The 24,202-nt window shown below is 36.3% G+C and overlaps 1 non-coding gene across 1 annotated transcript; it reads right to left on the bottom strand.

Annotated features, from left to right (window-relative positions):
* Positions 1 to 22,044: 22,044 nt before the first annotated feature.
* LOC138808684 (U6 spliceosomal RNA) lies at positions 22,045 to 22,148 on the bottom strand. Its single transcript, XR_011366573.1, has one exon. It is a non-coding gene; the product is annotated as a U6 spliceosomal RNA (small nuclear RNA).
* Positions 22,149 to 24,202: the final 2,054 nt, after the last annotated feature.

Raw genomic sequence — 24,202 nt, 5'->3', positions numbered from 1 at the left:
TTTTTGAATGTCCTGAAGGGTCATAATTACGGCAAGCACTTCTTTATATTGTGCTGACCCTTGACAAGGTTGAAGTCTTTGTTTGCTCAGGCTCTTTTGTTGCTCCTCAAAGGCTGCATATGGAGAGCCTTCTTTACCTCCATCAGTAAAAACATGGAGGGCACCAGGAATAGGTGTAGAAGAAAATAAAGAAGGCGTTTTCAGGGGAAGTCACCATAACATGACTGCCCATTTAGACGGCCCATAATGGCAGTCAATATGGCCTGGAAACCCCTCTAGGGTGAGAGCAAGGTGAGCATTTGTTCGAGTGAGCCACTCAACATCGGTCATCCGAAAAGGAAAAACAATGGAGTGAGGGTAGAGGCCATAATTCCTTTGGGCTTGGGTCCTTCCCTTGATGATAGCATCGGCAAGTTGGTCTGCCTGAGTGTACAACCGAAGAGTGCCGTCCAGAGGACAGTGAACCCACTCTAATGGCTCTCCCTTTTGAGTTAAAGCTGCAGAAATCAATGTAAAACCCGCAAACAACTCAACGGGATAGAACACCACTTCAGGGAAACTTCATCCAGGGCTTTTTGGAACAGCAAAAATATTGCCCGATGGCTGCCTGTAATTGTAATAACATCTTGGGGCTTCCTGTCTTTTAGGAGGGCAAATAAGGGCACAAGAGTATAATTGGGGACAGGAAACCATGGCAACATCTAAGTGATTTCCCCTTAAAAACTTTGAAGTTGGGCTAGGGTCAGAGAGCCTGGAATATCCAACAAAGGCTTAAGGGGACTGGCTTGAATCAAGGTTAGGTGGGATCTGAGTAACTTAAAAGGAGGTACCTTTGAATTTTATTGAGGGCTATGGTAAAAAAAAAAAAAAAAAAAAAAAAAAAAAAAAAAAAACCACCTTTTTTTTAAATATGGCCAGAACCTGGGCCAAAAGACCCTCCAGGTGGCCTGCATCTTGGTGCACCAGAATTATATCATTCATGTCAGCATATGCAAGGGAGGTATCTAAAACAGCACAAGCCCTAAAATTGTGGCCAAGTATTGTTGGAAAAAGGCCTGGCTAGAAAGACAGCCTCTTCAGTAAATGGTGCTGGCAAAATTGGTTAACTACTTGTAGAAAACTAAAGCTAGATCCTTATATAAAACCCTGCATCAGAATCGACTCAATATGGATCAAAGACCTCGAAATCAAAGTACACACTCTGAAAACATTACAGGATGGAATAGGAGAAACCCTAGGTCTCCTCGGCTCAGGCCGAAATTTTCTGAATAGAGACCCGGAAACACAACAAATCAAAGAAAGGTTGGACAAATGGGATTGCATTAAGTTGCAGAGCTTCTATTTGGCAAAGGACATAGCTAGCAAGATCAATAGAAAGCCCACGGATTGGGAGAAGATCTTTACTAGCCATACAACAAACAAAGGTCTCGTATCTAAAATATACTTGGAACTCAAAAAATTAAATCCCCCAACAACAAATCCTCAAGCAACTCCCCAATAAATAAGTGGGCTAAAGACTTAAAGAGAAACTTCTCTGAAGAACAAAGAAGGATGGCCAAGAGACACATGAAGAAATGCTCAACATCCCTAGCCATAAAAGAAATGCAAATCAAAACAACATTGAGATACCACCTCACACTAGTTAGAATGGCAAAAATGAAGAACTCTAACAACAGATGTGGAAGGGTTGTGGACAGAAGGGAACCTTACTTCATTGTTGGTGGGAATATAAACTTGTTCAACCACTTTGGAAAGCAGTATGGAGGTTCCTCAAAAGACTGCACATAGAGCTCCCCTGTGACCCAACAATCCCACTTTTGGGCATTAACCCAAATGTTTACAAACAAGACCACACTAAAGCTACCAGCACAACTATGTTTATTGCAGCATTATTTACCATAGCTAAGATATGGAACCAAACCAGATGGCCCTCAGTAGATGAATGGATCAAGGAAATGTGTTATATATACATAATGGAATTCTATGCCTGCATCAGAAGAATGGCATTGCCCCATTTGTTAGGAAATGGAAAAACTTGGAAAAAAATTATATTAAGTGAAGTAAGCCAGGCCCAAATAAACATAGCTCCCATGGTTTCTGTTATTTGCAATATCTAGTATATGTATGAGTCATGCAGAAAAGGTCAGATAATGTAATGTTAGGAAAATGAACCCTTAGACATGTATTCTAATGTTTTTTTTCTTCCATGCATTTGTTTCTAATGCATTAATAAGATTATCTCTTTGTTGCTTTGTATGTTCCTCCCCCACAGTATAACCCCTGCTTTCACTATATTTGATGTCAGTATAACTTGTGGAGGAGATGGGGAAAAACAAGTCATTTAAGGATACTGGTGGACCTGTTGCAACCATGAGAAGTACAAGTTGTCATGTCCAAAACGAGCTTTACAACCTTGGTGTAAGGGGGGGGAAGGATGGGTTGGGGGGTGGGGGGGGGAGGCTGGGAAGTGATGTGTAGGGTAAACAAAGAAGGAGGCTGCAATGCTTGATAAGAAATGTACGCATTATCCTGCCCATGTAATTGTAACTCCTCTGTACAGTATGTTCACAAAAAAATAAAATTGAATTAATAAAGAAAAAAGAAAAAGGCCTGGGTCTTGGCCATTCCCTGTGGCAGCACCATCCATTTGAACCTCTGATCAGGCTAGGAAAAATTAGGAGAAGGGATGGAGAAGACAAAATTCTCACAGTCATCTAGATGCAGTAGGATAGAGAAAAAACAAACTTTAATATCAATCACAACCCAATGGAACATTCTTCAATACAATAAAAGCTGTATATGATAAACCTTCAGCCAGCATTATACTTAATGCTGAAAAACTGAAACTATTTCCTCTTAACTCAGGAATGAGACAAGGATGTCCACACTCTCCTCTTCTCTTCAATATAGTATTAGAATGCCTAGCTACAGCAATAAGAAAAAATGAAAATATAAAGGGAATCAAAATAGGGAAAGAAGAAGTAAATCTCTCCCTCTTTGCAGATGACATGATCTTGTATTTAAAGAATCTCACAGAATCCACTCCCAAATTACTCAAGCTGAATCAAAATTTTGGCGATGTGGAAAGGTATAAAATTAACCCTAAAAATTGAATGGCTTTTCTGTATGCCAACAATGAGAAAAGTGTTGCTGAAATTGGGAAAGCAACTCCATTCGTAATAGCCCCATAAATAATGAAATACCTAGGAATTAACCAAAGAAGTGAAGCACCTCTATGATGAAAACTTTAAGAACTTGAAAAAGGATATCAAAACAAAACTTAGAAAGTGGAAAAACTCCCATGGTCCTGGATTGGAAAGATCAACATCATGAAAATGGAATTACTTCCCAAGGCTATCTACAAATTCAATGCGATACCTATCAAAATTCCTATCTCATTCTTTAAGGAAATAGAAGAGACAATCGAAAAATTCATATGGAACAATAAAAGATCCAGAATAGCAAAAACGATCCTCAACAGAAAGAACAGTGCTGGAGGAATATCAACACCAAATTTCAAACTCTACTATAAAGCCATAATAATACAAACAGCTTGGTACTGGCACAAGAACAGACCTCAGGACCAATGGAATAGAATTGAAAACCCAGAAATGAACCTACAGACCTAAAGCCATCTAATCTTCGATAAGGGACCTAAAAAGTAGAATGGAAGAAATACAGCCTCTTCAGTAAATGGGGCTGGCAAAATTGTTTGACTACTTGTAGAAAACTAAATCTAGATCCTTATATATCACCCTGCACCAGAACCAAGTCCAAATAGATCAAAGACCTCGGAGTCAAAAGAGACACTCTGAAAACATTACAGGATGTAATCAGAGAAACCCTAGGTCTCTTTGGCACAGGCCGAAATTTTCTTAATAGTTTCACAGAAATACAGCAGATCAAAGAAGGGTTGGACAAATGGGATTGCATAAAATTGCAGAGCTTCTGCATGGCAAAAGACATAGCTAGCAAGATTGATACAAAGCCCAAAGATTGGGAAAACATCTTCACTAGCCATACAATGGACAAGAGTCTCATATCTAAAATATATACCTGGATCTCAAAAAATTAAATCCCCCCAACAAGAAATCTTAAAAGAAACAACTGCCCAATAAATAAGTGGGCTAAAGTCTTAAAGAGAAACTTCTCTGAATAGGAGAGAAGGATGGCCCATAGACACATAAAGAAATGCTCAATCTCCCTAGCCATAAAAGAAATGCAAATCAACACAACATTGAGATACCACCTCACACCAGTTAGAAAAGCTATAATCAAGAACTCTAATAACAACACAAGCTGGAGGGGATGTGGACAGAAAGGAACCTTGGTGCATTGTTTCTGGGAGTGCAAACATGTTCAACCACTTTGGAAAGCAGTATGGAGGTTCCTCAAAAGACTGCACATAGAGCTCCCCTGTGACCCAGCAATCCCACTTTTGGGCATTTACCCAAAAGTTCAAAAAAAGACCACACTAGATCTACCAGCACGACTATGTTTATTGCAGCATTATTTACCATAGCTAAGATATGGAACCAACCCAGACGCCCCTCAGTAGATGAATGGATCAAGAAAATGTGGTTTACCCTGCTTTCACTATATTTGATGTCAGTATAACTTGTGGAGGAGATGGGGAAAAACCAGTTGTTTAAGGATATAGGTGGACCTGTTGCAACAAGGAGAAGTACAAGTTGTCATGTCCAAAACGAGCTTTACAACATCGGTGCGGGGGGGGGGGTAAGGGGGGATAAGGAGAAGGATTGGGATTGTGGGGGAGGGGGGAGGCTGGGAAGGGATGTGAAGGGTAAACAAAGGAGGAGGGTGCAATGCTTGGTAAGAAATGTACGCATTATCCTGCCCATGTAATTGTAACCCCTCTGTACAGTATGTTCACAAATAAAATTAAATTAAATTTAAAAAAAAATGTGGTTTATATACACAATGGAATTCTATGCCTCCATCAGAAAGAATGGCATTGCCCCATTTGTTAGGAAATGGAAAGAGTTGGAAAAAATTATATTAAGTGAATTAAGCCATGCCCAAAGAAACACAGGTCCCTGGTTTCCCTTATTTGAAATAACCACTATATGTCTGAGTCAAGCAGAAAAGGTCAGATAAATTGATGTTAGGGAAATGAACCCTAACATATGAATTCTAAATTTTTTTCTTTCATGTGATTGTTTCTAGCACATTTATAAGATTATTTCTTTGTTGCTTTGTATGTCCCTCCCCAACGGTATAACCCCTGCTTTCACTGTATTTGATGTTCGTATAATTTGTGGAGGGAAACGGAAAAAACAAATCATTTAAATAGAGATACAGGTGGACCCATTGCAACAATGAGTTTTAGAATTTGTTATGTTGAAAACGAACTTTACAACTTTGGTGTGGGGGGTGGGAGGACGTTGGGGGGAAGAGGATTGGGTGCTCTGCAGCAGAGGATGGGAAAGGATGGGAAGGGGAAACAAATGAGGAGGCTACAATGTTTGATAAGGAATGTACTCATTATCTTGCCCATGTAATTGTAGTCCCTATGTATTGTTCACAATTTTAAAAAAGGAATGTACTCATTACCTTGCTCATGTAACTGTTACCCCTCTTTACAGTATTTTTACAATACAATACTTATTAAAAATATCAATCCAACCTGGGTATATTCTGAAGGTATAGAAGGAGTCCAGGGCATACCTCTTAGGGGCATTCCTACTAGCTCCATCCGTTTATTTACCTTACGTATATCTTGGAGCATGTCAGGCCCCAGATGGTTTTTGGATAAAAAATATGGGTGTGTTCCAAGACTCATAGAACGGCGTTCGTGCCAAAGATTTATCTGTTCCTCCACCAAAAGTTGGAGGGCTACAAGTTTATGTTTGGTCAATGGCCACTGCTCCACCCAAATAGGGCTTCCCGGTTTCCACCTGATGGGAGGTACTTGGAGTCATTGGCCTTTAGGATTGGGGGTGCACCCGAGTGGATCCCTCATGTTCCTCTCTGTAATTATGAAAGTTATAAAAATCCTTTTCCTTAACTCCTTCTAGATCCCATTTAAGCCTTTGTCCTCCATCCAGAATATCGTCATAGAATGCTAGATTGTTCATAGTGACCACAGCATCCATTTGTCCTAGCATGTATTGCCCTAGTAAATTGGTGGTTTAGCTTTTTGCCAGTAGAGGGCATATCTTTCCCTGCTCTGTATCTGGTTAGTCCAGTTCATAAGGGCAACCTTCTCTTTGGACTGGGAGTTGTCCCCTACCCACAATATCAGGGGCCCAGGTGCAAGCTTCCTTTCCAAGGGCACTTCCACCTCCCTGAGTACAGGTTGATCTGCCCCCGGGTCAATTAGGCAGTGAAACCAATTCCTAACTATAAAAATACTCATTTTAGGGCAGAATACTTTTACCAGGGTGATGGTCCAATGGGCCTTGGTCGTCCTGCCATGAGGCTGCCTGGGCCTTACAGCAGAGGGGTTCCTCTTGAGTTAATGGGGCTGGGGGATGCATCTCCTCTTCTTTAAAGATTTTCCATCTAAAACAAAAATTCTTTTTTCTGGATCGACAATCTTTTTTCCAATGGTACCCCTTCCTGCACCAGGGGCATGGTGTAAGAGGCAGTTTGGACCCCCGGGCTGGTTGGCGGGGGGGGGGGGTGGGGTGGGGGGGGATTGTTATGAACAATCCCTCTTTAAGTGCCCCTCCTGCCCTCATTTAAAACAAGTCCCTCTCCCAGATTGTCTTAGGGTTCCTTGGCCCTGGGCTGCCAGCACCTTGGTGATAGTCTCACTCATTGCAGATGTCTGAGCTTGTAAAACTAAAGCTTGTGATGGGGACTGGTACTGTGGCATTACCACATCCTGCAAGGCCACCACCCATCTGCTCAGGGATCTCTCTCTATATCCAGCACAGGCCATGCGTTATTCTGCATTGATTCTTCCCAAACCAGTAGCTTTACAAATTGATCCCAGAAGCCCCTGCTATCAGCATAGGATGAACACTCTGTTAGACCCAGTCCATAAAATCAGGTAGAGGCTCCCCCAGCTTTTGTCTCACTCCTGCTATTGGGGATTCAGTGGGCCCTTAATCCAGTTTGTACCACGAGGTAAGTCTGCCTCCCACACCTGGTCACGGTATGGGCCAGTTATTGCAGCCTGTTGGACGCCAGTGGAGTACGCTTTCCCTGTCCCTGTTAACATGTCATAAGTAATAAGTATTGCAGGTTGAGCCTGCCGGTTATTTTCTGCCCACACTCTGCATTCCTCCTTAAAAAGGCGGACCACTGAGAGCTGATGAGCATGGCTTTGGCTATGTCCCGCCAGTCCTTAGGGATGCATGGGTCATAAGCAATGTCCTGTAATAGGGTCTGGGTCCTAGGAGAGTTCGGGCCATCCTCCACCACTGCCTTATGGAGCTCTTTAACTTTCTTAGCTTCCCATGGATACCATTCCATAGGGAATTCCATAAACATAGGGTCTGTTACCTCCTGGTGCCAAATTGACGGGATATGTTTGGGGAAGTGAATTCTGTGGCCCATGCTCCCAGGTGATCCTTCCTTTACAGGGTAGGCCTCCACTTATGTTACTTCCCCAGTACTCAGTCCCTCCATGGAAGGTTGGTCATAGGGATCCAGGTCTATCAAGACCCTCTGTAGGGCACCATACCTTCCCCTGCTTTGAGGGCATAGGGTGGGTGCCTAGGACCATCAGGGGCACCTGAGTTGGGGGCAGGTAACCTTCACCCTCGTTTTGACTTCCACTGTGCATTCTTCTGTCTGATCAGTGCATTCTTGGTCAAATTTGACTCATTCCTTTTCCTCTTCACTTCCCAAGTCCTCCTGTGAGATAGAATTTCCCATACTAAAGGTTTCACTTACACTGAGAGTCCACTTAGCCTCAGCTAAGACTCATGCCCCACATTGGGCACCAGATGTTGTGTCTTTGTCCATCCCGCAAGACAGACAGGTTGCAAAGAAAGGTAAGTGTGCCATTCGCCCATACACCAGCCTCCTTTAGCCTTGGTGACAGTCAGATGCAGCGGGGAGCCAAGTCAAGCAGGAACTCATTTATTAACACACAGCAAGCACTTTTTTTTTTTTGGGTCCAGTCGTGGGGCCTGAACTCTGGGCCTGGGCGCTGTCCCTCAGCTCTTCAGCTCAAGGCTAGCGCTCTACCACTTGAGCCACAGCACCACTTCCGGCTTTTTTCCTTTTGCTTATGTGGTGCTGAGGAATCGAACCCAGGGCCTCAGGCTTGCAAGGCAAGCGCTTCTACCACTGAGCCAACTTCCCAGCCCAGCAAGCACTTTTTAAAGCAAAAAAAAACCCCACACAGCACAGAAGGGGAGGAAAAGGAACCAACCAATCGCTGTAGAGGTCACCCTATCATGCGCCTAAAGGTTGTACACTTACCTTGCTGTCTAAGAGCTGTTCATGCACTGACGTCACTTCATGTGATTGTGGTATCCACTCAGATTTTAACATAAACAACTCGGGCTCTGCTCACTCTACTTCCTCTAAGCACCATCTTTGCTGCCCATGTGACCCACACAGAAGGCCTTGAATATGTCAAGGAAAGAGGACTCAGAATAAGCCAACTCTGATCTTGGAGTTCTACATCCACCAACTCTGAGGTAATATATTTACAGTGTTAATGCTACCCAATCTGTGGTAATTTATTATTACAGTTACTAGCAAATATGTGGAATCCGTAAGACATGAAAAGTCATTGACTCTTTGGGTCCATGACTAATCTCTATAACCCTTGTGATTAAGAAGGATGAGACTTGGGGGATAATGGTTTTCCAGCTGCTAGGAAAGGTCATTAGGTTCTATCTCCAATTAACTACAAAAATTTCTGTGCTGAGGCATGGTTCAAATGGTAGACTGACTACTGTTAGTAAAAAATTTAGAGGATGAGGTATGTTCAAGCCTCAAACTGGGAGAGAAAAAAAGTCCTTAGAAAAATACCATGAGAATTAGCATTATGAATAGGATAGCAGAATAAAAAGAAATAAACTTATTGATATGGACAAAGCTTCCCAATGTGAAATATGGCACAAACTCTAATATTTATGTTTTTCCTTCCCATACAGGAGAAATAAATGGTATTTTTACTTGATGAAACTAAAATGTAAAACTGTATGCAATAGCTAATCACATTAGGTTTATGTTTCCATAATTTAACTTGTTTTCCTACAAATTTCTAGAATAGTGTAGCTTTGGAAAATCAATACATTTTGCATTTTCATATAAGATTACATATCCTTGCACATGTTGTCTAAAATTGATCTACACTGAAATGATTGCCATTGATATCTTTCTCAAGATTGCCAATATTTATACTTTCAGCTGAACTTCCACAAAACTCATACCCCAAACATAATTTTTAGTTTGTTCATACAATCATAGGAACATAAAAATATGGCCCAAAAGGTTAATTACCTATATCTGCTGTCATTAATGTAGTATAACTAATACAATTAAGTAAATACCCTGAGGGAAATAAGATACTTCCTTCTAAATACAGACTTGCAGACACACACACACACACACACACACACACACACACACACACACACACACACACACACACACACACACACACACACACACACAAATTTACCACTGTGACTCAGGTTAGATTCGTGACATTGGGTATCAGACAATGATCTAAAAATCAAACTTACCTGCCGAGATATAAAATACATTCATAATTCAACGGAAACACCAGATCATTCAAAATATTGAGAATATTTAATAGAACCAACCAGCTCTTGAGCCATGTACTCCCTGATTTCATTCATTAATGATGATGCATTTTTCATATCATAATTAAAAATCTTTTTGAGTCTCTCTGATTAGCAGAAAAAATATGCTATCATATAATAGAAAATATAGGTAAAATTATTTGTGTCTAGGAAATCTTTAATATATCTTATCAAAGACTTCTGTTTCCTTCTTGCAGAGTCTGTTTCTGGCATTTTGCCCTAATTTCTAATGTTAAATTACAAAGGACATGCCATGTACCTTAATTCATATTTCCTAAAGGTTATGCTATGGAGTTGAATCTGATTTGTTTGCTTATTCTAAATTTAATTTTCTCAACAACTTGAATTATTGTTTATGTTACTCCTAAGCCATTTGAAATAAACAGAACTTGAAATTCACCTTGGCAATGATTTGTGAATGGCATTAATGGTTGTGAAGAGATGAAGGACTTGAATTATCTAGAGTGCCTTAAAAATGACACTGTATTCAAAGGGCTGATCGTTTAGTCCACTTTTAAAGTGTGGTCTTCTTATTTCATCTAAGAAGATAAAAGTATGCTTTTAATCACATTCTTGCCTACAAAGCAGTATAATTATTTTCTTTATACAGTTGATGTCCAACTGCGACTGTAGTGAAACCTAAAAACAACTTCACAGCTGTGTTAGCTGCTCTAAATTTTGAAATTTTCTTCCAGTAGCCCTTGTGATTTGAGCCCTGATTAATGGGATAGTCACATAATCCACAATTGCAAAGCATCACAATATACAAAGACCACGTGCACAATGAGGTTCAATTTTTTCTTGTTTGTTTCCTTTTTTCTTATTGTCTCTTAAGGAGGTAGGGGAAGTTTTTATCTCATTGTTGTTGATTTGACTTAAATAACTTTTCAGATTTTTCAAATAAAGAGATATGAAAGAGACATATTTAGTTACAAAATACATCTAACCATTTGCGTGATTTTTTTTTATTCTAGTCCTGTTCTCAGTTATCTTCAAATAACTTAGAGATGAGCCAAGCATGTGTGTAAATTGATATGTATCAAGCACACAGAACTCTGAAATCTTTGGACATTGATTTCTATATCAACTTTACCTAGAAAAGAAAATTGTCACTTGCCTCATAGCTGAAGTAATCTACTTAAAAAAAGTTTTACTAATTTTATCAATAGATCTCATAATCTATGGAATTAATGCATTGCATAAGTCTTTAATTCCATATTTCCAATTAATTACTATTACATTTATTTTACATTTTTTTACACATGATATGACAGTCTTGAGGAAAATTTTATGCCTGGTTTTCATTTTGGTTGCCAAAATCTAACTATTAGAAATTTTGAAAATTTAACTTTAAATCTGAACCTTCAAATTTCACTAGAACTTGAATTGTGTTACTTAAAACTTTAATATTAAAATAAAAAGCATTTTAAATAGAAAGCAAGATTATGTTATCATACCTTAATCCCAGTATTGACTTTATGATAAAACAATTATATTTATATAACAAGATATACATATTCAAACAAACTATGAGATATGTAAACAGAATTTTTTTTGTTTTATGTTTGTTGTCGTTTATAGTTTGTGATGATTCTGTCTTCTTTACCTTATGCCTGGTATATTCATTGCATGTCTTCAGGAAGGTGAGGAGTGGGCACAGAACTTGAGAGAAAAGAGTGAAAAATTGCAGCAGTGGAGTTCGTTGAACATTTAACACATGGGTCAGGACAGGAGAGTGGAACTGGGAACAAGTGAGGGAATTGAAGACAATTCACAAAAGGAAATGTACTCATTACCTGACTCATGTAATTGTAATCCATTTATAAATCACCTTAATAAGAACAACAGAATAAATTTATTTTAAAAAGGTAAACAAAATGTTGTTTCTTAGAATCCTAGAAGTTTGTTTTGTTCGCTGGTTGGAGCTGGTTGAGTCTATTTCTGAAAATCTACATTGACTTTTATTGGGTGAATTTGTGAGCTACTAGTAGATAAAAGTCAATTATGTTTGTATGTTTTTGTGAGACTCTGAATTATTTATGTCTTTAATCTAAGTTGTATTATTTCGGTCTACCGGTTTTTGGTTTGTCTTGTTCCTGTTATTCAACGACCTAGTGGTGCATCATTAGTGATGATTCAAGATTGTTCTAATTTGCTGATGTACCTGCTCGAAGCTATAAATTTTCCTCTAAGTATTACCTGTGCTGTTGTGTCCCAGAAGTGGTAGTATGTTGTGATTACTTCCACTGAATTCCATAAACGCTGGAACTTCCCTCCATATCTCTTCAGTGACTCACTGACTATTTAGCAATGTTTTATTCAGTCTGTGAGTTTCAGAATTTTCTGTGATGCCATTAAATGTCGAGATCTAATTTGGTCCCATCATGATATGATAGGATACAAAGTGTAATTTCATTTTTATTTTTGAATTTTGACAGATTTTCCTTGTGATCTAAGATATGATCTATTTTGGAGAATGTTCCATGGGCTGTTGAGAAGAATATATATTGTGACACTGCTAGGTCACACTGTAGATATCTGTTAGGTATAGCTTGTCAATGCATTTATTTAACTCAGCAGTATTTTTGCTAAATTTTTACCTGGATGGCCTGTCCAGAGGTAAGAATGATGTGTTCAAGCAACCAAAAATGTATTTGGATATATGCCTGTTTTTAGGTTTAGTAGTATTTGTCTGATGAATTTGGGAGCTCTAGGAGTCAGGGCTTGATATTTAGAATTGTTATATTCCTCTGATGGAGAGTTTGCTTTATCAATATTTAATATCCTTTTTTGTCTCTTTTTATTTTCATACTAATGTTAATTTAAAGCCTATGTTATCTAATATTAGTATAGCTATTCTGGCCTGTTTATGGGGTCCATTTTTAATTTGTAAAGATGATGTACAGAAGGATTAAAATTGCATAAGTCAGATAATGAGCACATTTCTTTTTGAACAGTATCACTTCTTCCCTCATGTTCTCCCATTTTTTCCCTTTCAACCTCCCTCTCCTATAAGTTGTATAGTTCATTTACAATGTAGTGTCTATTGAGTAACACTGCTGCATTTGTTAACCCTTTGTCCCACCATTTCTCTGTTCCCCCTTACCCTTTCCAAAGTTACATATAAGACCAAAGGTGCACAAATTAAAAAAAAAAAAAAACAGCATCAGAACACAGAAGGAAAAAGCAAAGTAAATAAGAAAACCTCTCTATCACTTCTTGGAGATTATTTTAATATAAATTATTTTTATGATAATATTCAGGTTTCGTTCATGCATGGGAAACATGCAGAGAAATGAAAATTGCAAACTTGCATTTACTAAAGGGTTAATTACATGGTTTATGTTGGGCTAAATAGTAGATTTTATAAAATAAATTGTTTTTGTCCCTTCCTTCCTCCTTCCCATGCTTCGTTTCTTCGTTCCTTCATTCCTTCCTTTTTTCCTTCTTTCTTTTCTTCTTTCCCTCCTTCCCTCTATCCCTACCTCTTTCTTTCTTTCTTTCTTTCTTTCTTTCTTTCTTTCTTTCTTTCTTTCTTTCTTTCTTTCTTTCTATCTTTCTTTCTTTCTTTCTTTCTTTCTTTCTTTCTTTCTTTCTTTCTTTCTTTCTTTCTTTCTTTCTTTCTTTCTTTCTTTCGTCCTTTCTTTCGTCCTTTCTTTCTTTCTTTCGTCCTTTCTTTCATCCTTTCTTTCGTCCTTTCTTTCTTTCTCTCACCTTCCTTTTTTCTCCCTTTCCTTCCTTCCTTCCATTCTTTCTTTCTTTCTTTATTTCGTTCTTTCTTTCATTCTTTCTTTTTCTTCCATTTTTCCTTTTTATCTTTTATTCAGAATATTTCTTATGACTATAGAAAAAATACCAACTGTTGTGTACTCCAAGGTGCTATGAGTAATTATAAATACACTAGTGTATTATTAATTTTAATAACATGTTATATCTTAAGACAAATTGAACTAAAAACAACTTCACAAAAGTTGCAAGATATGTAACAAATATTACTTTCCATGATATTGTTTATTGCCTCAAACTAAAATAAGAATTTAGACATAATATTGTGTCTGTGTTGTTTTTGTGATTTGAACTCTCAAGGATATTGCTTTAACTTTTGAGCCACAACTCCACTTTTGGCTTTGTGTGTGTGTGTTGTGATGTGAGTGTGATTAACTGAGATGCGATTCACAAACTTTCTTGCCAAAGCTTGCTTTTTTAAATTTTTAATTTTTTTATTGTGAAAATACCATACAGAGGGCTTATAATTACATGAGAAAGCTAATGAGTACATTTCTTATCAAGCATTGTTGCCTCCTCCTTTGTTTCCCCTTCACAACCCTTCCCATCTCCCCCTACCTCTTCACCCTGGCCAAAGTTGTAAAGTTCGTTTTTCCACATTATGACTTGTAGATCTCATTGTTGCGATGGATCCGCCTGTATCCTTATTTAAACCATATTTTTTTTTCCTTTTTCCTCCACAAATTACACCAATATCAAATACAATGAAAGCATGTCCCTCTGTGGGGGAGGGACATGACTGAGACAAGAAGAAAAGGTCATATACGGCGATGTTAGGTGAAATGAACCACCAAGATAAATATACATACACTTTTTCTTTCTTGAAATTGTTTCTAACATATTTATGAGATGATTTCTTTGTTGCCAAGGCTGGCTTTGAACCCTAGCTTCCTGAGTAGTGAGGATTACAAGCTTGAGATACCCATATTCAGCATAGATACAATATATCTAATAATCAATTAAATTTCTTATTATTTGAATTCTAGAGGCTCAATTTAACAAATTAACATTTAGATATTTATTTAGTTATTAAACCTGAACCTGCAGGGTGAAAAATATTTTTCATTTTTATGAAAAATATACACTCAACGGTTTAAATGACAGAATCTTTGCACAAATTTAAATACTCTATTATTCAATAGTGACAAAGGGATCATTAATCAAATTTCTCATGTAAGCTAAAATCAATAGGCTCTGTACATGTGAATGAAGCAATTTTTCATTAAATTGGATATAACCTACTGCAGTTACATGATTTTCTCTTCTTTTAAACCTAAACTTTTTTGACATAAAATATAGATTCATACATTTTTGAGTATATAAAAATTTTACTTACTGGTCAGCTATTTGTGAAGTTTGATTACCAAGACATTTCAGAGAAACACTGAATTTCATTTATTTTATGTCATCAGTGATTTTTAGAAACTGAATCAATCTCAATATGATATAAAGCAAGATATTCCATGATGTATGCAATTATTCTTATAGACTTGAATATAACTTATTTTTGAATGGTAGGAAATTCATATTATAACTACTCTATAGAATAGTGAAGAAATAAATGATCATGATAGTATTTATTTTTCCTTCAACTAGAAAGAAAGAACTACACTATAGATGACAAAAACTTCAGTGGAAATGTCATAAAATTATGAAAAATTCAAGTCATTATGAGTTAGATGCAATAGTCATTTTTGAAGGTCCCAAAATGAAATCTCTTGAAGCTTTCTTAGCTGTTAAATAAAATGTATTTGCACTCAAAACATTTCATTTATCTCTCCAGCAATGTTATAATCAAACCAACACGATTATAAATAGCTTCTTTGAATAATTCAACTAAATATTTAGGAACAGATGTTATCGCAGCTGTATATAAATATCTACCCACCACTCTAGAAATTAAATCTGAAATCATAAAGGATTGGGATAAATAATAAGCTTTCACTATGATGCCATAAAGAGGTTAGCCCTCTCATGTGAGCATAGTTGTAGAGATTTGGTCACTGAGAACTTGTGAGCAAAGAGGATGTTAAGATAAAAGTCCTTTACTCCTCTTCCTTCTTTTACTTCTCTGTCTCCTTCACCTTCTCTTATTCCTTCTCACTCTCCCTCTTCCAATCATTATCATTCTCCCTTTCCTCACTTCCATTCCTCCTCTTCTTTATTTCCTGGCTTCCATGAATAAACATAGTCAATCACATGGTCCTGACATGGGATACTGTGCCACACCAATCCAAAGCAATGAGGATAAGAAAGTTAATCTGAAATGTATAAAATCAGAAGCCACGATTAATCGTTCCTCCTTTTAAGTTAATTTTATAAACTATTTTGTCATATTAACAGAAGACTGTGACAGCATGTTCTCATTTAATATAAGGGATAAGATTTACTGGAAAAAAACTGACCAACATCGCCCTAATAAAATGATTGATTAAATTAATATTATATTAGGACAAATCTATTTTAAAATATCAGATATACTTCAATAAGAGGCAAACAAATCACCTCTGTGGTTTCCTTTGAAAAGACAGAAGAATACAATCTGTTCCTCAAGGAAATTGACCTATAATTGGCGGTATTGTCAATTTCATAATTGATGTAAGAAGACGATAGAACAAATTTCAACTCAAATTGCATGATATAAAATTTACTTTGTCCCGTGTATACTATATATGTCTGGCTCCAAAAATGACTTGTATTTTATCATATTTTCAATTAACTTTAATTGTATGAGAGTTGCTCTTTGACAAAGCAGTATATGAATAGTGTTTAGTGAGATTTTTTTAAATTATTTTACCTCTCTTGATGTTTGAACTCTGGGTCTGGCTGCTGTCCCTGAGCACCTTTGGATGAACACTAGAACTCTATCACTTGAGGTACAGCAGCACTTTCATATTTCTCTGAGATAAAAATATCACAGACTTTCTTGCCTGAGCTGGTTTCAAACCTCAATCCTCAGCCTCCTGATAATCTAGGATTACATACATGAACTGCTAGTGTGGAGCTTAATACAATGCCCCTATATTTTTTTACTAGTCCTGGGGCTTGAACTCATGCCTTGGCAACATCCTTGTGCTTCTTTCCCTGAGGCTAGTACCCTACAACTTGTGACATAGAGCCAATTCCAGCTTTTTTTTGTTTATGTAGTACTGAGGAATCAAAACCAGGGCTTCACACATGCAAGACAAGCAGTCTACCACTAAGCCATATTCCCAGCCCAATACAATGCCTCTTGATCATCATTATCCCTCATCCTTCTCAATCCTATCACATCCCTCAATTTACATAACTTTGTACAATATTCACTGACTCACAATGTCATGTATAGTCACTCAAAGGATATATCATGGATCATTTTTCTTGATGGTCTTATTCATCAACAAACTAAAATTGTGCAATATAGAATTCTGTGATTTTAAATTCTAAATTATCACTCAGAATCACCCAATACTATTGTAAAAATTTTCCTAAGGTTAATGCAAATGCAATTTGTAATTCTTCAATAAAGTACAATGATTCTTAGAATGTTAAAGAGTTGGAGTAACAATATCACCTTCAGTCCTAGAACATTTTACCCTCACTACCCTCTCAAAATACTCCAATATTAATAGTCACTTCCTGTCATCATTTCAACCTACCCTCCACTTGAGCAGCTATTATTTCATATTCTACCTCCACAGATGGGCCAATTTTAAAAAGCTCAAATAATTAGAAAATGCAGTCTATTTTATATATTTCTCCCATGTGATATTACTGTTTTCAAAGTAAGTCCATGTAAATTTTTCTCATGGATGGAGCATATTGTTTTGTATGCATGTGTATAATTGTATAACATCCTCAAAGGGCATTTCAATATTTTATTATATGTTATTGCAAAAGGCTTTGCTATGTATAGTCTTGTACATATGTCTCATTAGACATAGGTTGAAATAATTTTGAATATAAAATTATGATACAAAATGCTGAATCACAGAGGGAACTCTATATATAATATCTTAAAGATTGCCTGTATGTTTAATAAACCGACCATATCATTTTAAGTGCCACGCACCAATGTAAAAGGATTCCAATTTCTACTTAATGGTTGTGTAGTGCAATCTCATTTTTTTTTTGTATTTCCACTAATCTCTATATGTATGCAATGTCTAGGTATGTAATGATCTTTCCATATGTTCCTTGGTTGTTGTTATATTATTATAGAGATATGTATTTGGATTTTTGGATAATTTATTAAGGATGGTTAAACGTTTTAATTGTCATTAATAATCTCTTCATATATTTCTGATTCAAGTCTAAATAAATGCATATTTATGCACACTATGTGTACCTATGTAAATACTCATACTTATATGTGTATATATACAAATATTTATATATGTATACATATATAAGTATATACAGATGTGTACATGCATGTATATAGACATATGTAAATTATTATATTCATTTGTCTGTAAGATATCATTTTATTTATTTGCCAAACATGTCCTTTATTGACTTTATTTATTTTAGGGTTAATGATGTACAGAGGAGTTGGGTGCCGGTGGCTCACGCCTGTAATGCTAGCTACTCACGAGGCTGAGATCTGAGTATCATGGTTGAAAGCCAGCATGTGCAAGAAAAGTCCATGAGACTCTTATCTCCAATAAACCACCAGAAAACAGGAAATGTGGCAATGGCACAAGTGGTAGAACTCTAGCCTTGAGCTGAAGAGCTGAGGGACAGTGCCCAGGCCCAGAGTTCAAAGCCCATGACCACCACAACCACCACTGGCAACAACAAAAAGAATAGTGACTCAAAAAGCAAAAGTCTTAAGCGGTCTTAAAGTTAGGCTCAAGTCTAACATTTTAGTATTATTTTAGATACCAGCAGTATCTAAAACAACAAAAAGAATAGTGACTCAAAAAGCAAAAGTCTTAAGCGGTCTTAAAGATAGGCTCAAGTCTAACATTTTAGTATTATTTTAGATACCAGCAGTCTTCTATACCAATGAGCTAAGAGCCCTCAGAATGTTGGCCGAATTTCTTAGTTCATTTAGACAATCACTATAAGTATGAATTTTCTCATCTATCTTTATTTCACCACAGAATCTGCATTTATCCTTTATGTCATACTTGAATACAAAAGTCTTTGGAAGATTATTTATTAATTGGTGTATATTAATTGTATGAAGAAATTTATTTATTTATTTATTTTATTACTTTTTAATTTTTATTTATTTTTATTGTGAAAATACTGTACAGAAGAGTTACAATTACATGGCAAGATAATGAGTACATTTCTTTTTAATTTTTTTATGTATTTTTATTTTTATTGTGAACATAATGTACAGAGGGGTTACAATTACATGGGCAAGATAATGAGTACATTTCTTATCAAGCATTGTAGCCTCCTACTTTGTCTCATTGAAATATTTTACACTCTCACATATTAATGAAGGGCCCTATTAACCCATTTCTGTCTTTCTCCATTCTCATTGCCCTTTATTTTTCAACTGTTTACTGTGAATTTCTTTGTGCTATCTTCAGAAATCGTCAAAATGTATTAAAATGATGTTCACCCACCATCATTTAAAATTATACAATGTTGAATATAAAAGCAAACATCTAAATAAATGGAGACAAAACATTTTTGTGGATTGGAGGATACAATTGAGCAAATAAATAAATTCTCTCCTCCCCGTTTTTTTGGTCATTCATGGGGCTTGAAATCTGGTCCTGGGCACTGTCCCTCTGCTCTTCAGTTCAAAGTGAATGCTCTACTTATTTAGCAACTGCGCCACTTCTGGTTTTCTGGTGGTTAATTAGACATAGGAATCTTCCAGACATTCCTGTTCCAGCTGGCTTGAACGGCAGTCCTCAGATCTCAGCCTCCTATGCACCTAGGATTGCAAGCATGAGCCAACACCACTCAGTTTCACAGGTTTATTTATGTTTATGACAATTTCTAAAAAATCCTGAATAGCACTCTTCGAGTCATTGAGAAAGAAAAAGAAGCTGGAATATATTTCTCTGTCCAATAGTAAAACTCTTAGTGTAAAATTGATATATTTGTTAAGGAAAGACTACACAACTCAATGGGTCTGTAGGGCACCAGATTAGATCCAATAAATATTATCAAGGAATATTTAATAAGAGGTAAAACAAAACATTTGTGGAATGACATTCTCTTTAATAAGTGGTGATAGATTAGACAGTATTTGGGAGAATTAAAAAGTGAACATTGATTTAAATAACAATTTATTCAAATATTACCTTCAAGCAGGATTAAAACTTGGCGTACAAAACAAAAAGACTGATGTAAATGTAAAGCAAAGGAAGATGTCCTGACAATTTTGGAGGTGAAGCATTCTTAAATTTGGCATTAAAATTATAGAAAAGGAAAATGATATAGTTGATATCAATAAAAGAGTAAAACAATTTAGTCTGTGAAAGCTCATATTCAAGTAGTGAATAGAAGCTGGGAGCTGGTGGCTCATGTGTCTCATCCTAGCTGCTTGGGAGGCTGTCATTTGAGTATTTCTATTTGATGGCAGCCCACAAAATAAAGTCCCTGAGAATCTTATTTCTGATTATTCAGTAAAAAAAGGCAGAAGTGAGGCATGACTGAAATGGTAAATTGTAACAAATTGAAACAAATATCAGGGACCCAGAGTTCAAGCCCCATGTACATGTACAAAAGTAATAGTAGTAATACTAATATGGGGGAGAAGAAGAAGTAGAAGAAGAAGAAGAAGAAGAAGAAGAGGATGAAGAAAAAGAAGAGGAAGAAGAAGAAGAAGAGGAAGAAGAAGAAGAAGAGGAAGAAGAAGAAGAAGAAGGAGGAGGAGGAGGAGGAGGAGGAGGAGGAGGAGGAGGAGGAGGAGGAGGAGGAGGAGGAGGAGGAGGAGGAGGAGGAGAAGAAGAAGAAGAAGGAGAAGAAGGAGAAGAAGGAGAAGAAGGAGAAGAAGGAGAAGAAGGAGAAGGAGAAGAAGGAAAGCCAAGGGAGATTCCTAAAACAGCACTGCTTATCACTTATCAGTTAATTATATTTAAGGTTTTAAAGTATATAAATATACAAATATCAATTGAGTAAGAAACGTGTGATTTACAAAATTGATTCAATGACAACTAAATCCAGAAAAGACTTCTCTATACTTATATAATCAGGCCCCATGACCGGACCCCCCACCCAAAAAAAAAAAGAACCAAAATATTCAAGTCATATTAACAATGCTAGTAATTCTAGTAATACCAAAAAGTCTTATGAGCTTTTTAGTCTCTTAAGAGATGAAAATCTTTAATTATACATCTATTTTTTCTGCCTAATATCTTATCTTAGGAAGATCTTTTTGTGTAACCTTGTGTTCCTGATTAGAAAACCAAAACAAAGGCAATAGTGAAAATAGAAAAGGAAAATACTTGAAAACATTTAAAAAAGCAATCACAGACACTCCAGATATGCTGGATCTTCTTCTGTTGAACCATTATGTCAAATCAGGCCTGAAGAACAACTTGAAAGAAACTGCATTTGATAATGCCAAAAGGATAAATATGCATCACTATCACTTTGAAGTTGTGGAAGGCTGTACAAATTGTTCTCCTCAGTCCTAATGGTTCGGTTAAGTTTCTTAAATTTCAAAAATGTCAGTCCATCCTTTGTGTACATACAAAATATTTTCACAATCCAAATAACAGCAATATAATTTGTGGTCGGTTGTGGAATTTGAGCTTTGGGCCTCTGCACTATCCCTGTACTATTCAGTTCAAGGCGAGTGCTCTACAGCTTGAGCCACAGCTCCACTTCCAGTTTTCCAGTGGTTCATTGGAGATAAGAGCCTTATGGACTTTCCTGCCCGGGCTGGCGTTTAACTTCAATCCTCAGGATTCATCTTCCTGAGTAGCTATCATTACAGGCGTGAGCCACCCGCTCTTACTGTAAAAATTCATGGATTCTGTGGAATTCTTCCGAGTAAATTGCTTGCCTTTGATGTCAAAATGTATTCAAGAAGTTTTGTATAAATCTACAATGATTTCTACAGACTTTGTGTTTTTTTAAATCAGAAATAACTTTAACTTATCTGTAGTACAGAAACTAAAGTATTTCTGGTCATTGTCTGAAAAAAGCACAGTTTAAAATATTCTATATTCTATGTTTATATAATGTCCATAATCTATTTTATTCTTCCTAGATTTACTTTGAATTTTACATTGTTTTATAATATGTAAGTTCATTATTGTGTCCTTTCAGATTGCATTCCATATAGAAACAGTTTAAGATTCCTTTTTTTCCTAGGTCCTTATAGTATTATATTTTTTTGGGATAAAATGTCAATGTTGTCAAATTTCAAAAGTTTTGTACAGGTTATGTAAAAGGATTTATAAAAGCCTTTCTAAGGTGAAGATTTAATACATTGATGTCAAACTTACTTTTAATTATATAAATTACGTGTATTGTTACACTTCTAATTTTGTAATCAACTTTTTAATAACTGTTTTTCATTTCTTGTATCTGAAGAATGAAAAATATGGAATAATTCATAAATTTTCATATCATCCTTGTGCAAGTGCCATGTTAATCTTTTTATTGAAATTTGTGTATACATACTGCTGAAACATGTAGTATCCTCTAAATTTAAGTAGTAAATGATGCAATCTTTATACAGGCTTATATCTTTGTGTGCCTATTTGTAACAAGGAAACCGTATTGTTGCTAACAATGCTATTGATCTTATTTCCCTATAATTCTGTTAATAGTAGGAAAAAAATATATTTTTCAGTCGATTGCTCACATTTGCAATTTTTTGTCAATGACTATTTTAACTCTTTTTCATTTGGGATTTGATCGTACTTTCAAATATTTATAGCTAGGTCCAAAGTTGATGGCTTTTTCAAGTACTTGTGGCGCTAATGGATTCAAAGTAAGCCTGCTTAAGAGCTACTTCTATATTTTTGCAGCAGAAACTTTTCCAAATGAGGTCTTACTGACACAAATGTCTACTTGACCCTTTATCCTTCTTCCATGTAGAAACAGACCAACCAGAATATCTTACCCTGACACCCTAGATTGTCTTACTGGAATAAAAAAAATTCTTAGTTACAAGGGATCATGGAGAGATGAACAGTTCAGACAGAACTGTACAGACTAGAAGGTATTTTATCAAAATATAATTGTTTACTATACCTACCATTTCAAAAGTAGCTAAGGCCAAGAAGGTGAAAAAATTGTTCATATGCATGATTACCTAATGTTCTGGCCTGTATACCATCAAACTAAGCAGGAACTTACGCTACTGCCTTTCTATCACCATATATTTTCATAGTTGCAGAAGTCCATATGTTTCTCCTTGTTATTAGGCTTTAAATTGGTAATGTTTTAATCACAATGTTTCCTCTTGCCTCCAGGCTGTAAATCTACAAATATTAAACCTTTTCTTCTAACTCTACCAAACACTGAGGTAGAGATAATGGAATAATACTTTAAAACAGAGTTGCCTTTGATAACTTAACCACAAGAGAACAAGGCAAAACAAGTGCCTTTTTTCTTATCTTATAGATAGTCATATATTTTATATTTATATGTGCTGATTTTTTATTTTACATGGTGAAACTTTCTAGAATTAGTTGATAATTTGACAAATAAATTGATATTTATTCCAATAAGTAGAATTGGAATATAAATAATTAGGTTTAGAATATATATTAGAATATAAAATGTATCAATGCAATATCTTCGGTATAAACTTGTGATTCCGTCTAAGTGTTCTTGGTCTTCTGAATTCACATTGAAAAAAAACAATGTTTTCCTCTAATCTATAAGGGATTTTATTCTGCTCCTCTGTTTATTGTTTTAACTCGCTGGTACTAAAATGATTTTCTCCATATGTCTGAAGTATTCCTACAGATTATGCACAAATTTTGCTGATATGATATTTAAGAAATATTATTCTGGTTTGGAAAGTTGGGTCAGTGGTAGAGTGATTGCCTTGCATGCCTGAGGCCCTGGGTTCGATTCCTCAGCACCACATAAGCCAAAAGAAAAAAAAAAACAGGAGTGGCACTGTGGCTCAAGTGGTAGAGCGCTAGCCTTGAGCTGAAGAGCTGAGAGACAGCGCCCAGACCCAGAGTTCAGGCTATTGACTGGACCCCCCCAAAAAAGAAATATTATTGTTCTGCAGGACCCTTGGGTGCTAGGATCCCAGGTTCCAGTTACCTACATGATCACCTAGGCCCATGCAACATGCAAACCAAAGTAATTGAAAACGCATCTCAATTCCTCATTTCTCATATTTTAGGGCCCCAATTCCTTGAGATGCAGGAATTAGTAGTAAGCAATTGTGAAATGCAAGGCAACTTAAAACGAAGGATGAAATCACAAAATCTGAGAGAAAGTACTGTAATTCAAACTTTCAATTTACAGATGACCAGCCCATATGAGTGAACAAGATCACAAAGTGTCATAAGATTATTTTTAATACTCCCCCTAGTGACTAATACTTTTAATACTCCCCCTAGGTCCAGCATAAGTGGGCCAAAAAATAGTTCCTGGAAGGAATCCTTAATTGGTCTACCAAGAACCAGAAAACTTGACTTAGAGGTCAAATGTAATTCAGAAAAACATTAATTGAGAAGATCCTTAGGGATTCAAAACACTGGTATTTCAGTACAACTTGTTTCTGT

This window comes from Dipodomys merriami, unplaced genomic scaffold (genome assembly GCF_024711535.1).
Source record: "Dipodomys merriami isolate MVZ:Mamm:240054 unplaced genomic scaffold, mDipMer1.0.p SCAF_468, whole genome shotgun sequence".
In the NCBI taxonomy this organism is placed as follows: domain Eukaryota; kingdom Metazoa; phylum Chordata; class Mammalia; order Rodentia; family Heteromyidae; genus Dipodomys; species Dipodomys merriami.
This window is presented reverse-complemented; position numbering and strand designations above follow the sequence as displayed.